This window comes from Neodiprion lecontei, chromosome 2 (genome assembly GCF_021901455.1).
Source record: "Neodiprion lecontei isolate iyNeoLeco1 chromosome 2, iyNeoLeco1.1, whole genome shotgun sequence".
NCBI lineage: Eukaryota > Metazoa > Arthropoda > Insecta > Hymenoptera > Diprionidae > Neodiprion > Neodiprion lecontei.
This window is the reverse complement of record NC_060261.1, coordinates 7,757,090-7,771,937: the sequence shown is the minus strand read 5'-3', so window position 1 is coordinate 7,771,937 and position 14,848 is coordinate 7,757,090. Positions and strand designations below refer to the sequence as shown.

General features: G+C 36.0%; 1 protein-coding gene across 2 annotated transcripts in view; it reads left to right on the top strand.

The window, feature by feature from the left end:
• The first annotated feature begins 349 nt into the window (after window positions 1-349).
• The window catches only part of LOC107222048, a 32,080-nt gene continuing 17,581 nt past the window's right edge, over window positions 350-14,848 (top strand). Inside the window, exon 1 of one of the 2 annotated variants that reach the window (XM_046731434.1) lies at window positions 350-370. The gene's annotated coding sequence lies outside the window, so the exon portion shown is untranslated. Of the gene's footprint in view, window positions 371-12,730; window positions 13,393-14,848 lie in introns of those variants that run through there. The other variant, XM_046731433.1, reaches the window with a different exon arrangement.

Sequence of the window (14,848 nt, the reverse complement as noted above, 5' to 3'; positions counted from 1 at the left end):
ATTTGATCGGTGTGTGCGTGGAGCAGAGAGAGAAAAATAGATGAAGATAGACAGCGCCGTCTCCATGAAGAAGTAAAAAATCCAGACCTGGTTTTCAGACGCGGATAGATATGTATAATATATACATATACATTATACATACATACATACCCATATCGAATAGATAGAATGTGGGTTGCACGTGAGGGAAATGTTTCTGTGCCCAACGACGGTCAAACTGTCTCTTACAGCGTTAAACATGATACATTCTACAACGATCCTCGATGGATTTTCTCACTCCTTCGGTGCAAAGAGTCAAGTGTTTGAAGACGCGTTATTATAACTCAAGCAAAAACGACGTTGATCGCACTTGGAATTTATTATTTACAAGGTAAGAGAGGGAGAGAGAGAGAGAGAGAGAGAGAGAGAGAGATTTTAAATGTGACAGGGAATTGTGACGATTGGGAAATTTTACTCGAAATCACCTTGATTCGGTCCAAGTTTCGTCAAATCAGTTGAATTTGACGCACCGTTGAACGAGCTGTGATCGATGAATGAATAAATGAATCTTCAACATCGGCAGTATCCGACTTTCCAGACTTTCGCTAACTAAGTACGTGTCCTTTGCTTGAAATTTCTATATAATTTCACTCGGTTTCTTTCTTTCTATCTTTCTTTCTTTCTTTCTTTCTTTTATTTTGTTTTCTCGTCCTCCTTAAATCGGAGCCATAGCCGAACAACGAAACGGACCCGTGTTCACGATCGTTTCACCGATGCGATTTAAACTAGTAGAAATTGTTATTATTACAGTGGCGGATGTGCGCAGAGGACGATTGTGGTGCGCTCATGACTTCCACACAAGCTGGGGACAGGGTTCAAATTGGCAATTTTGTCATTTTTCACAACCCACGCTGTGTCATTACTCTCGCGGATTGCATTAGACTTTTCTCTCTTAAGCCGAGCCACTGCGCTTCGCGTATGCGCTTGTATTATTATTAAGGGTTGTTGGACAATTTTACGCACGTTGGATACACAATATACAACTTCTCGAGTTCGTACGGACTCGTTATTTTCACTGTTTCTATTTGCAAGGACGGTGTAATTTACGAAGGCAACTCGATTTTACTTGGAAAATACTTCGTAGGGTTGTAAAAACGTGAAACTGCACTTGATTCGGTTGATTTATGTTTGAAAAATTTATGCCCTGTAATATGAAACGGTTGGAATTCGGATTACGCAAATTCAGACACGGAATATAATTCGCTTACATGCAAACTGAGAGAGAGAGAGAGAGAGAGAGAGAGAGAGAAGTCAAATTACTTTTTTGATGTTCTCCTTTTTTTCAACGCAAAATCGATATAAAATGATAAATAACGAAGGTTTTTTTTTAAATTAATTTTTCTGAATTACCGGTAATTTTTTTCTCACGAACAAATTTCATTCGTTGAAACTCTTGACGGTGAAATAAATTGATAATCATACCTCTGTGAAGTACGAATGCAGCAAAACACAAAACGCAAACCGTGGTCCGAGTTCGGTATTATATACGTATAAATAATACGCTGCGCAATTCAATGCGTGCATAAGCACTGGTGTAATGTTAAATCTACTTAATTTAAAAATATTTTTACACCGAGTTTTTGCCGCCGCGGCGAGAAAACGAGACGTGAACTAAAGCTGGCCGTATTATTCCCATAATAAGCGTCCTGCAGGACATATATTTGTATAAGTTATGTACAAAAACTGCTCTTCGTGCTAACGTACCGGGTGTACCGTTTGAATTTATACCTGTGCAAGTTTAGCGGCTGTAGAAAGAGGTAAAAATAGAAAAAAAAAAAATAAGAGCAAAAAAGAAAAGAACGATATCCGCCGAAAACAGGTTTTTGTTTTGAGTTTCATTTTTACCGCGTCAATGTTACTTTCGATTTTTCAAACGCGCAAATCTACGCAACTTTCTTCTCTCTTCTCTACTGGTTGAATTTTGAACCCGAGTCGAGAAATGATACGAATATCAGATCCGCATCCGCCTGTCGCAGGGTATCTATTACGATCGATCTTGATAATCAGAAAAATTCCCGTGACGTGTTTGTATTGAAATCGAAGCGGCAACGTTACGTAGAAATATTAGAGTGATATTAAAGGGTCATATTTTATTACACTTTTCAGCTTTCAACTTGTGGCTTAAAAATACCTTCTCTGCATTCTCCTAACCGACTGCCGTGTTCACGAACTACTGTTATCGGTACAATCGTATGTATTTATATTTTGTACACAATTTTAAGACCGTATCAGCCGAAATCGAAAGTTGGGAAAAGGTAAAACTCTCCTCTCTTCAACGATTTTTTTCCCAACAGCTTGCGATATAAATCCAAGTCCACTCGATTCGGTCAAATTCGTGCGATCAACGCGTAGCAATGCATCTTTTGCTTATCATCTATAGTCTATCGCCCATAATCTATCGTCTATCGTCTATCGTCTGTCATCTATGATCTGTCATCCGTCATCGGTCGTCCATTGTCTATTATCCATCGTCCATCGTCTATTATCTATCATCTATCGTCTGTCGTCTATCGTCTGTCGTCCATCATCCGTCATCTATGCGTCTCTTACAGCCGCACAGACGTGCATCAGTGATGAATGAACTCGATGCGTGCAGGAGTGCAACAAACGACCTTGCACAAGGCAGTGCAGCGTACAAGTATGTGCAGAAGAGGAATAACGCACGCTTTTTCGTATCTTTCTCTTTGCCTTTACCGCTCTTTCACTTGAATAATACAAACCAACTTAGAGGCCGTTTTTAGGTTCTCATTTCAGATCGGACGCCTTTCACATTGCAATATCACATTGCGTTCTAAATCATGAATATTCAATAAAAGTCAATCGTTGTACCTGCACAGTGAAATTTGAGAGTGGCGTATAGTTGGAACTATTCCTAATGATTTCGGCATTTTTTGTTTTGGTTTTTCTTGTTTCCTTAACATAATGTACGATCATTTTATTAAATGAAAAGTGTTTTTTTTTTTTTTGTACCAATTATTGATTTGGACTGTTGCAATTGATGATTTTATTCGAATTTAGTGCAGTTAATTACAATTAGAACTCGCGAGAATGAATTTTTAAATAAAATATTTCAAAATTTCGTTGTCAGTTTCAACTTGGAAGTTCCGAATTGAAAAATTGATAGCAAATCATGAAAAATTTATGTCGTATTGAATCAAGGGTGGAAATTTTAATTTTTTTTTTTTTCATCCATCGTTATCTTCTACGATTTGAGTTCATTAAGTTTTCGTTGGAAAAAAACTGTGGGTAGAAACGATCATCTCGCGTCTCGGAAATTTTTGTTGCAATCTGATGATTCTTCGAAATTATTCGGGATTAAATAGTTAAAAGTCAAAAAGTTCAACAGAAAAAAGAAAACCGAAAAATAAACGCTACGGAATATAAACAATGTTGGGTTAAAAAAGAATCGTGAATCAAGCATGAGGCAGAAAATTAAAAACTCCTTTATTTCACCCGGGCGAATCATACGAATTTGAAATAAAAATTGTCGTTATCATCATCGGACGAGGTTGACTATACGTAAATCATATTCCATCCGTTTATTAAACGCCATTTAATAACGGTCGTGACGATGAGATTATGCTTTGCTATAATCTCAGTACGCAATAAATTGCGGTGAGCATGATAAGTTTACGTTATATGTGCGTATAATTTAAATTCCTGCGACTCAATTAAAATTCGTCCCCTCACTGGCATCGAATCATTCCGACCATTCACGCATAACCCGGTTTATATACCTGTAATACCTATAATCCATACCTAATCGAAGTCTTACATACCTGCCTACATTACTTTGCGCACCGGGTATATACTTACTAGGGTATTTCAAAATAAAATATGTATATTTATTTTTGGTCTTCTTTTAAACAGGCTTAAAAGTTCCATTCAGATATAAAAATACGCCTGTTGAAATTTGAGCCTTTAACGTTAACGTTAAAAGATCGCGCGTCGCACTTTTCTGTTTTCCATAAGATTAACACGGAAAAAAACAGTTTTATACTCCTCCTCATTTTTATAACTAGCTAACGACGCGTAGTACAAAAAGTTCACGGATCTATTTTTCTAAAAAATATATCGCTGTTCAAAAAAAGGTCTCGTTATCATTTTACGACAAATCTACTCTTTCAAAAGTTATTCGAGTTCCTCGAATAAATTTTAAACGAGTGACTTTATCAGAAAATAACAAGAGATCTTTTTTTCCAGAGCGTTCAATTCCCTACAAAAATATACTTACGAATTTTGTATACGACGTATAGTTGGATAGTTATAAAAATGAGAATGATAAAAAAAACTATTTTTCCCGTGTTATGTTCTTACGAAAGGTAGAAAAGCGCGATGCGCGACTTCTCAACGTTAATTTAAAAGCTTTAATTTTACACCCGAATGGAACTTTTGAACCTGTTTGTAAGGAACAATTTTTTTATTTTTCATTCTTTGAAACATCCTAACGTGTAACGTATACAACACGTTTACACAATGGCTGTGTACGAAACAAAGCAAGGATCTAAATCCATTCTTAACTAGAAAGGCGTGTGTGAGATCCGAATTATGTATGTGCCGAAACGATTCGGGCTGTCATTTGTAACTCGGTCTCTGCGGGGGCAGAAACGCTTGGAAGTATCACGTAGATAGAACGGTGATTAGCCGGGTTGCGTGAACGTTCGTAAACTTCAGCATGCAAACCGCTCGAGTTAGCCGTACGACGACGATGTTGCGGTTTAAGCTCGGTGAGAATTTTCCTCTCTCGCTTCTTTTACGGACACGATGTACCTTGTCGCGTATAGGTACGAATACACACACCTACCTGTACCGTACTTACCTCCACGCGAATGCTCTGAATTTAAACGATTTAAATTTCAAACGGTTTTTACGCGTAGGACGCACGTATTTCTGGCTTTGCGTTACTTTGCCTCGCGTTGCGTATACCACATTCCCGATTTCAAAAATGCCACGGAAGATGGAATTGACGGCTCGAGCGATTGGAATTTTATTTTGGAAGGAATTTTTCTCTTTTTTTTTTTGCCGAAATCAGGGTTTACACACCGAGAGAAATTTTTAGTTCCAGTCGAGCGCTCGGTCCTTAACGGTTTTCATTTTTTACCACTATCGAGAAATATAGTTCTGGGTAGAAAATGAAAATTACTTTTTTTGTAGCTGTTACCGGAATTAAGTCTAGTATCCGTTGCTATTCTTTCTCATTACCGTCACTCTTGCTATATTTTCTCCTAACTGTTGCGAAAATTTACCGTTTGTGCAACGATAAATTGACGTTAAAGCCCTGTTTAACTAAAAAAAAGTAGAGTAAACCGAAGAAACTGATTTTGCGTTCCAATTGCCAAAAAAGGATCGACAATAAAAATAAGGGGAAGGGGAAAAAATAACTGTTCGGGAAGTGTGTGCAAGTGCCTGTCAAATCGATTGAGTTTCAGTGATTCAATGCCGGATGAAATAGAGAAACGATGGAATTTCAACTATCCAAAGCTAACGATGAGCAAATGCCTTCTCAATCAATTGTACTGCCAGAGAAGTTGTATGCATGTCAATTGTATTCTCTGTATGTAGCAATAAACATCGGAAAGTAGAAGTGTTTTTTTTTTTTTTTTTTCATCGAAGGCGAAATAGTTTGAAAATTTTTTAAAAAATGTATCGTCTTTTCAAGATAAAAAGAAACGTTCTCAAGTATTCGATTAAATGAATTATTCCTTCTATTTTCACGATTCTTGTCCATCGATTCGCTTCTAACAATAATAATTTACATTATATCGCAATAATTACTCTGAAGTATTGAAAACCTATTTTAGTGTACAATGAGAAATAGCAAAAATTCCGGAAAGTAATATGTTGGTTGAAAAGTTCTCTAGGTATACAAAATATGGATGTCAAATATGTAGTAAGAATATTTGCCACTATGACTCAAAGGGTTAACATTATGAAAAATACATTATGCATACAAGAGCCCAAGAGAAATTTCCCCGAATACGTGAAAAGAAGCTGATGAGACGAACCAGATACGAATGCAAATCTAGACGTGATGTGTTGCCGCACCGTTTTCGAAGTGAAATTGAATTTCGTATTTATCGTACAATTTATCTATTTTTTTTTGGTAAATAATTGTGTGACAATTTCTATTCCGCTTCATCAAGAATCTAACGAATCGAATTAAATTTTCAACAATTATGCGGTCTCAAAAATTTTGCCTCCTTTTCATTAGAAAATAACGATTATACAGTTGCGATTTTATTTCGCATTTGTCAAACTTATGACGTATATGTAACAGGATCCTATTCCAATTAATGAATTTTTTCCATTCTCTAACAAGCAGATTAAAAACCGAGAAAAACTTCTCTTATATATATATATATATATATAGCTGACAATTAGTGGAATCGTGTCAGTTGCATTTAGCCGATTTACAGTTAAGAATTCCCTGAAGAATCAGTTGATCTGCAGATCGTTTTGAGATAAGAAGCGGGGGAGCTCGGCTACTTTTTTTTTAAACTTGTACCAAACTACCGCCGGACTTAAAATACAGCTAAATATATCTCAAGGAATTAATTGTAAAGTTTTTAATTACCTCCAATAAATGGGCCGCGTACACAGAATTTTAGTTTAAATTTCATTCGATGCTAATGTTTCCACTCTTGTTTCTCTTAATACGTGTTGTACCTTTATGTTACATACCATATGTGTACACGGTAATTGTCACGGATGCTTAAGCCCGCTGTGATTTAAACCATATTACATACCCAACTCACCGTTTCTTTTTTTTCCCCGTTAATCCGACGTCTCCTCTTCGGAGTTTAATACCCATCTTATACGTACACACGCGTACACACAATGTTGATCTTAATTTAGCCAATTTCTTTTTCACATTTTCTTTTCTTTTTTTTTTTTTTTCTTCTTCTTCTTACCCCTAATTACCTCTCCGCTTGTTTCAATTCTGTACTTTAATTGACGTATAAGATATACCCATAACGCGTAATTGCCTTGTTCTTAAACGTATTTAGACGTTCAGTGCAAAACGATCGAGATAAGAACTGTACCAAGGATTCAATCGGAATTCCCAGCGAATATTCTCAAATTTCGTTAGCATTTTTAAGCGTTGACCTTGTTTTTTTATTAATTTCTTCTTTTTTACCCCGACCACTAACGGGATGCTTGTCTGAATCATACCTTATTGTTTGCAAGTAAAATGACGAAGAAGGTAAAAAGAAATTGCGAAAAATACATCTGAAATTTTTCGATCAATACAAGGGTTCGAATTTCGTGAACGATTAACTTGTTTGGTTCGTTTTTTGTTTGCTTATTGATTTCTATTATTTCAAACAACGTTAAACACTTGGATGAAAATCCATGCACTTGAAACACGCACGGAACTTGTATAAGAAAATAGTTTGGAAAGTGAGAATCCACATACCGGGACAATCTCTTGAAACTTGGAAATCAACCGCGCATGTGCCAAATAATTAAATCTCATTGGTCGGCGAAATTTTCCCGCGGTGATATTCTTGACTGCGATGCAGGCGGGCCAACCTACGCGAAATGCGTGCGTTTGAATTTTCGAAGAGCATAAGCATTAAATTCCGACCGCTCTTCGAAGAATCAACTCTCCGACCCGACAACAAATGCTTTCCAAATCTTTCCGAGTCACGACCTCAATTACTTGAGATTCTAACCTCGAAAATTCGTATCAACTACATCGCCGCAAGAAACGGTTTGACAGCTGAAAACTCGGGATGGCCAACCTGCGCGAACAGCCGATAAAACTCGCGCATGCGCGGTTGATTTTCAAGTTTCAAGAGATTGTCCCGGTATACAGAAAAAGTATACATGTCCACAGGTTGCACCTATGCAGGACGATAATTGGAAAAATCTATACAAAGGGTATTGTTTTATTTACTCTTATGTTAATCGACGCGTATGTACGTACGTAGAAACGGTATGTATTCGGATATACATAATATGTATAGTCGATTCCGGGTGGCGTCGGATTTAATATTTGATTGTGAACCAAGCCGGTCGAATGTTCTTACTTTTATCCTATCCGCGCATGGCAGGCGAGTTGGGTAAGAAAAAAAATGAAAAAAAATGCTTGAAAAAGATTCAATTAACTTAATTAGTACAAAGGCGACAAATTGCTCCCCATTTGTTTTATAAATCTCTGCGGTTTACGGTAGTAACATTAGTACGTGTCTAGCTGTCGTCGAGACCTTTGAGCCTTTCTTTAAGATTGCGTATATAACCTGATGGAAACCGGTAGCGTTGTGTGCGTTCGGCAGCTACTTCAAAAGGTTCAAAATGTGTTTTTATGCAGCCGCGCGATGATTTAAACCGTCAGCGAGACCTGCAGAGACGGAATTTTGTTGTTTTACTTTAATCAGAGGTTTCGAATCGGTATTAGCCTAGATTACTAATCGCCGGTGAAATTGTATGATTGCAGACCGAGCGTGTGCTTGTAGAAAGAACTCGTACCGTATTTCGATTATTAGGATGCTTCGTTTGGAAATGACGTTCGTTTTCTATCTTTCTCTATTTCTCTCTTCGTCTTCGTTTCGAAAGAAAAACTCGCTGCGAACGACGAAAAAGAAATTCTACCGAAGGGGATTTCCTCGATCCAATTTTAAAAGATTGCTGTTCGATCAATTCTAAGTTTTTGAACAAGAGTTTTGGATTTTTTTTTTTTTTTTTTCATTTATTATTGTTGTCAAAATTTTTATTACCGAGCCGAATCCAATGATCGTACCGACTTGATCTTGGAAATATTTACCACAGTGTTCGATTCTGTGCGCAATTTTTCATCGTGATCAAAAAAAATAAAAAAATTCTTGGATAACTCAGTTGACGATTGAAAAAATTCTAAACCTCGAAGGTCTGTTTCTTCGAACGTTTTCTTGCGGTTGAATTATCGACTTTACGGCAAAAGTTCAATTCGATTCTCCATCAAAAAAATATATGTCGAGAAAAAAGTCTATTGCTTTAACGATTTAAAAATCGTGTGCGTGTTTTTTTCATGTAAGAAATGCGTCTTCGACGGTTTTTAATAGCCAAATGTACAGATCGTGTTCACTTGACGAAAAAAACATTTCAAACAATATCTTTGTCGGTATTTAAATTATCTACAAAATTCTTTCAATGATATTCGGACGAGTTGTCACGGTTACGAAAAATGTAAAAAAAAAAGAGAGAAAAAGAAAAAGGGGGAGGAAAGGAAAATGGAAAAGGAGAAGGAAGAAAAAAAATACCATCTTTAACCGAATCGTCGCTCGACTCAAGGATGCATTTAAATTGTCGTAAAACTTGATGCAATTTCAGTCACGCGATCGTTGCATTAGAAACACACCCATGTATACATATATATATATATATATGTATATATATATATATATATGTATATGTATATGACTTATAGGTATGTATTTCAGTTTTCGATCATGTGATGATAGCAGCGGTGAGCAATGTACGTGCGTGATGTCCGGACGAAGCTGAAATGTTGAATGAAATTGGGTTAACACCTACGAGACGACGACGACTCGCCTCCTCCTCTCTGTCTAACAATAAATACACCTTTCAATATATAATAGATTGTAGGTATGACTTTATTTTTTTGGCAAAAAGTGTGCCGTGATTCCACGATGTGCATGTTCGACTCAACGATCCTTTGATAGAAATCAGAAACGAATTTACCCCACTTGGGAGTAATGATCGTGCGGAGGTTTTTTTTTTTTACCTTGTTAAACCGACTGTCTCTTTAATCGATTGTACGTGTTTATTTATTCGCATGTACAGGTTATCTTTTTGCGAATGATAGTGCAGGATATTTCGAGTCGGATTGCACACTCTGTAATCGGTGGAAAAACTGAAGTCATTTGAAATTTTAAGTTACTTTAACGATCAGTCATGCTGCAAGTTTTCGTAAATCGTTACATATTATTATCGCTTTTTTTTTTTTTTTCTTTTTCCATGTTCTAATTTATTCTAGCTAACCCTGCAGGTCAGTGGTACACCAATCTCATTAGGATTTAAAACGAATGGATACGTGTTGGTAGGTACAATAAACGTACTTAACCCTTTGAGTCATATTGCAAGTAATAATATTCTCACCACTCATTTTATATCCATTTTTGTATAAGATTTAAAGAACTTTTCACTATATTTCTTCGAGGATTTTTGCTATTTCTCGTAGTACCTATACTGATAGGTTATCAATACTCGAGAGTAATTATTGTGATATAATGTGAATTATTATTGTTAGGAACAATTGGAACATTAAAAACAATTAGGAATTATAAGAAAAAAAACAATTAAGAACAAATAAAAACAAAACAATAATTTCCTAGAAAGTTACCTCTCTACGCGCATACATAGTTTACATAAATTATAAATTTTTTGGGATCGCTGATTACGAATTTGAAATCGGATTTCAAAACTTGAAGATGGTGGAGCCAATATTGCGAACGAAAATTTCAAATTCGATCGAATCCGGAGAAAAAACTCTGTCCAAGGGTTTTTGGGGTCACTGATTACGAATCTGAAATCCAATTAGCAGCCCCGAAAACCACTGCGTGAAGTTTTTTGACCGGATCTGATTAAATTTTAAATTTTAAATTTTTTGACTTTTGATTTCAGATTCATAATCAGTGACTCCAAAAAAAAAAAAACCATAGAATACTATGTTGTTGTTAAAGTTGAGTGGGTAGAATAATATGTGACTCGAAGGGTTGAGGATGAAAGAGTAGCTTTTCATTCATACGGTCCGGACCATTAATTTTTAATTTTCACGGGTAATCAAGGCGCGTGCGAGTTGCATGTGCATACATACATAAGATACATACATTTGTAACGTGGTACTCTATCCACAGAGAAAGAGAGAAAAAGCAAGACGTATGCACGTGTGTACGTATACATACAACGCGAACCCTAAAAACGGTACTTTCATTTGTCAGGGTCTAGTTAGTGAACCGTGAACGTTCATTAAAACCTCCGCACGATTAAGAACAAATGATACAGATATACTCCACATGCATCATGCGTGTTCGTCTTATTTTTTTTTTTTTTTTTACAACGTCTGCATGCCTGGTACGTACAAAGACGTTCACAAATCCAACTGTAACACCGTCGGACGTCATTTGAGGGAGACGAAAGTATCTCTTCGACGTAGGAAATCGAGTTTACGATCTTGGAAGTACCTTCTCGGTATCAGAAGCACCTTTATTGACCGTCAGATGCGTGTGACTTTTACGTGGTTCTCGAATTATACACAGTGGAAATCGTTGTGTATCGTGGCTCGAATGATATTACACCGACACTTGTGTCTTGCAATTAGGTGGGTAGTATCCAGGTTTCGTACGCGTAATCATCTCCATTCGCGAAATCGCGATATACGCGTGCAATGCGCGTACGTATACCTGTAATAAGGGTATAATCCTTGACGCGTATCTTCTGCAGCGTCCGTTTTTACCTACGGGTTATAAAAAAAAAAAATATAAATTTCAAGTTTCCGTTAGTTGCCATGATTTACCTTTTTAATGGAAAATCTATCGAATAATTATAAATTATCGGACATGTAAGTCAAATTCTGTAAAAGCTTGTGTTACGATATTGCGGGTAATGTAAAGTAAGTTTCACGTTAATATGCTTAACCGAGGTTTCAATTTTTACAATAATGTAATTGTGAAAAAAGAAACACGTGTCACGCAGGATTAAAAACCTTTTTTCCGGTAATTTTTTTTTTTTTTTTACCGACACATGTAAATTTCACAAATTCCTCACTGATCTTTTTTTTTTTTTTTAAACGGCACCAAGTTCTTCTGACTTTAACGAAAATTTTGACGTGTTAAATATTCTTACGTTATTTCAACCTGTTCATTCCTACTCTTTTGTTTTTGTTGCAAATTTTTCGAAATTACGTTACACGCGATTAATATTGTACTATAATCGGAAGAAAAAAAAAATCCCTTTCTTCTTGCGAGTTTCATTGATATTCTCTGTGACTCCATTTAATACATCCGATATATTAAAATAATCCAAATTATTATCTTCCGTACGTTGAACTTTTAAAATCACGTTATTTGGTGTAAATTTTTCAAAAGATTTTTAAATTTCTAATACCAATTCACATACCAAACCCAATCATTTTTCTCTCATTCGCATCAAAAATAACACTTGACGTGTCCAAGGGACGAAATTAAAAAAAAAAAAAGAGAGAGAGAAGAAGGAATAGAAAAACATCATTCTTTTGAGAAGAAGAAAATAATAATAATAACAACAATAATAATAATAATTCACCGCAAGGTTGCGTAAAAAATTTTATTCAAGAGACGCGTGCCGAACTCGAGGTTGTTAATTAACTTTAAGATATACATTAAAACAGCATATAATTAATACAGGCAATGCTCGTCTGTATAACGTATGTAATGCACGTAAGGCAAATTAGAGGAACCGCTCGCTGCTGCTTCTGATGATTCTCTGATGCGCGTCTCGAAGAAAGTACATCTCAGGGAGTCGTCGTCGTTCTTTTCGGACAAGGCGAGAGTCGCGGAGGTTTACTTCACTTATATTATACATATACATACACGGAGGTATGTGTGTATATAGACGTATATATATATGTGTGTGTGTGTGTGTATAATATAAGTGAAGTTGGAGAGCGTCGAGAGAGTGGGGCGAGTAGCATAAGTATGGGAAGGACTCGAGAATAACGCTCATTCTGATACCAGCCTCAATGTAACAAGTATCTCGTTGCGGAAACTTTGTACATGTTGTTAAACAAGTATAATATACACTACGTGTACATGTAAGTTAATAAATACAAAAGAAGAAGAAGAAGAAGAAGAAACGTAATAATAAAACGGAAGAGAAAAAGAATACCGTAGGAAAATGTGCGACAGAGATATTTGTCCGGTAGAAAATTATTGTCAATTTAATAAATATTAATGACAATAATCGTATCAGGGATATTTAAATCGACGCGCGAAGAGGGAATTTGACACGTTTTTAAATTTCATTTCTTATTCGATTTATTCGCAAATTGATATATTTGCGTAGAAAATTTCAAAATTGAAATATAATAATAATAATAATAATAATAATAGCGATAATATTGAAAAAATTAAAAAACGAAACAAAAATCGAGTTTAAGGTGATACGAAATTTTTGAGAAACAAATATTTGGACCGTCATTATGACACAGAGGAAAGTTACCAGTTTGTGAAAATAAGGAGGCTCTCAGAGCTGCTGCATCGGCATCGGGATAATAAGATCGACGTTGCATCGGTATTATCTGTATATAGATATTGATTCTGAGTGATCGCAGTGTCCTCCGTTCACCGGGAGATCTTCTCGAGGTCGTTACAGGTTGGTACAATACAAAATGTAATTAGAGACGTAATTATTTGGATTTTATTTATTACTCCACGCTGTAGGAATTTTCATTCTTCCACCTTACGTTAATTCAAGGCTTTCGTTCTTTTATTTTTTTATTTTTTTTATTTTTTCTTCTTCCACGCAACGTTGTACCGTTGTACAGAAACAAATGATATAATTTAAAATCGACATCGCGCGTAGTATATATGTAATAAGTGTGCGTATTCACATTCGCACGTGTTTAATAATTAGGTAGAGAGAAAGAGTAAAAGTTTTTAAAAGCGATTGTCGTTTAAATTCGTCTGTGTAATATGTTGACGATGATTAACGCTTTTCCAATATTTCTCGTTTCTTTCTTTCTTTTATTTAACTTTTGCCATGATTCACACGACGCAGAAAACTCGAGCTGAGATCGGTCGAACGGTATTTTATGTTTATGCCTGAACGTTAAATACATATTTGACGTATGATATGTTAATTAATATCGTTCGCAAGAACAGTTAAAGGTCACGATACAACTTCCAATCTTTTCTTTGCACATCGTTGCGTGTAACAATTACGTTAACGTTGAATAAGTAATTTTTATCAAATAGAAAAGGTAAAAATTTGACGTAAGTATAGAAAAGAAATTACACAAGGGCAGAACCGTGAAAGAATTCACATATTTTGCGCTATTCTTTACGATATGTTAACCTGTGAGAAAAATGCGGTTGTTACTCTGCGATACTTTTTACATTCCATGTGGATATTTTCTTTCTATTTTCTTATGCATACGTATATGTTACTATATATATATGTGTGTGTGTGAGTAATCCTGGCTAGTCAAGCGGTGATTTTGTATGCACGGCGGTTTTAAAATCCGGATCTCATATAACTGTTCGGAGTACGGCATTCCGGTTAACCGGAAGTTTTCTTCTGTGATATTTGAACCCGACGGTATTCTCGCGTTTTTCGAAACTACTGCGAAATTCGACGAAACAAGACGGATGCGGCACGACTGATAATGATGAAATAAAACGAGGATAAATAAATTGACGAACATACGAGTATAAATAATAAGACAACGAAACTATGACTTTACTATTTTTAAGTATAATTTTCTGTCTTGACACGCATAAACAAATTCTGCGGATAAGGGTAAACGTTTAATTCATTGTCGGTGCATTTCCGGTGTGACAACTCGTCATGGGTGATGATATTTTTCGCGTCCCCAAAACCCACTGCCCGCCTCTAACAACCGGATTAGAACATTCGGAGACCGCCACTAGCTTTTATTAGGCACGCCAAGAGTGTCTTTTTACTCTACGCGTGCTACAGTTTTGTTATTACGCGGATCGTTTACACAAAGTTATATTCGTATCACCCGAAAAAATTGTTCCGCGAGTGAAGAAACTTTTGTATAATTTTTTTTTTCACTCTCTCTCTCTCTCTCTTTTTCAAGAGACTG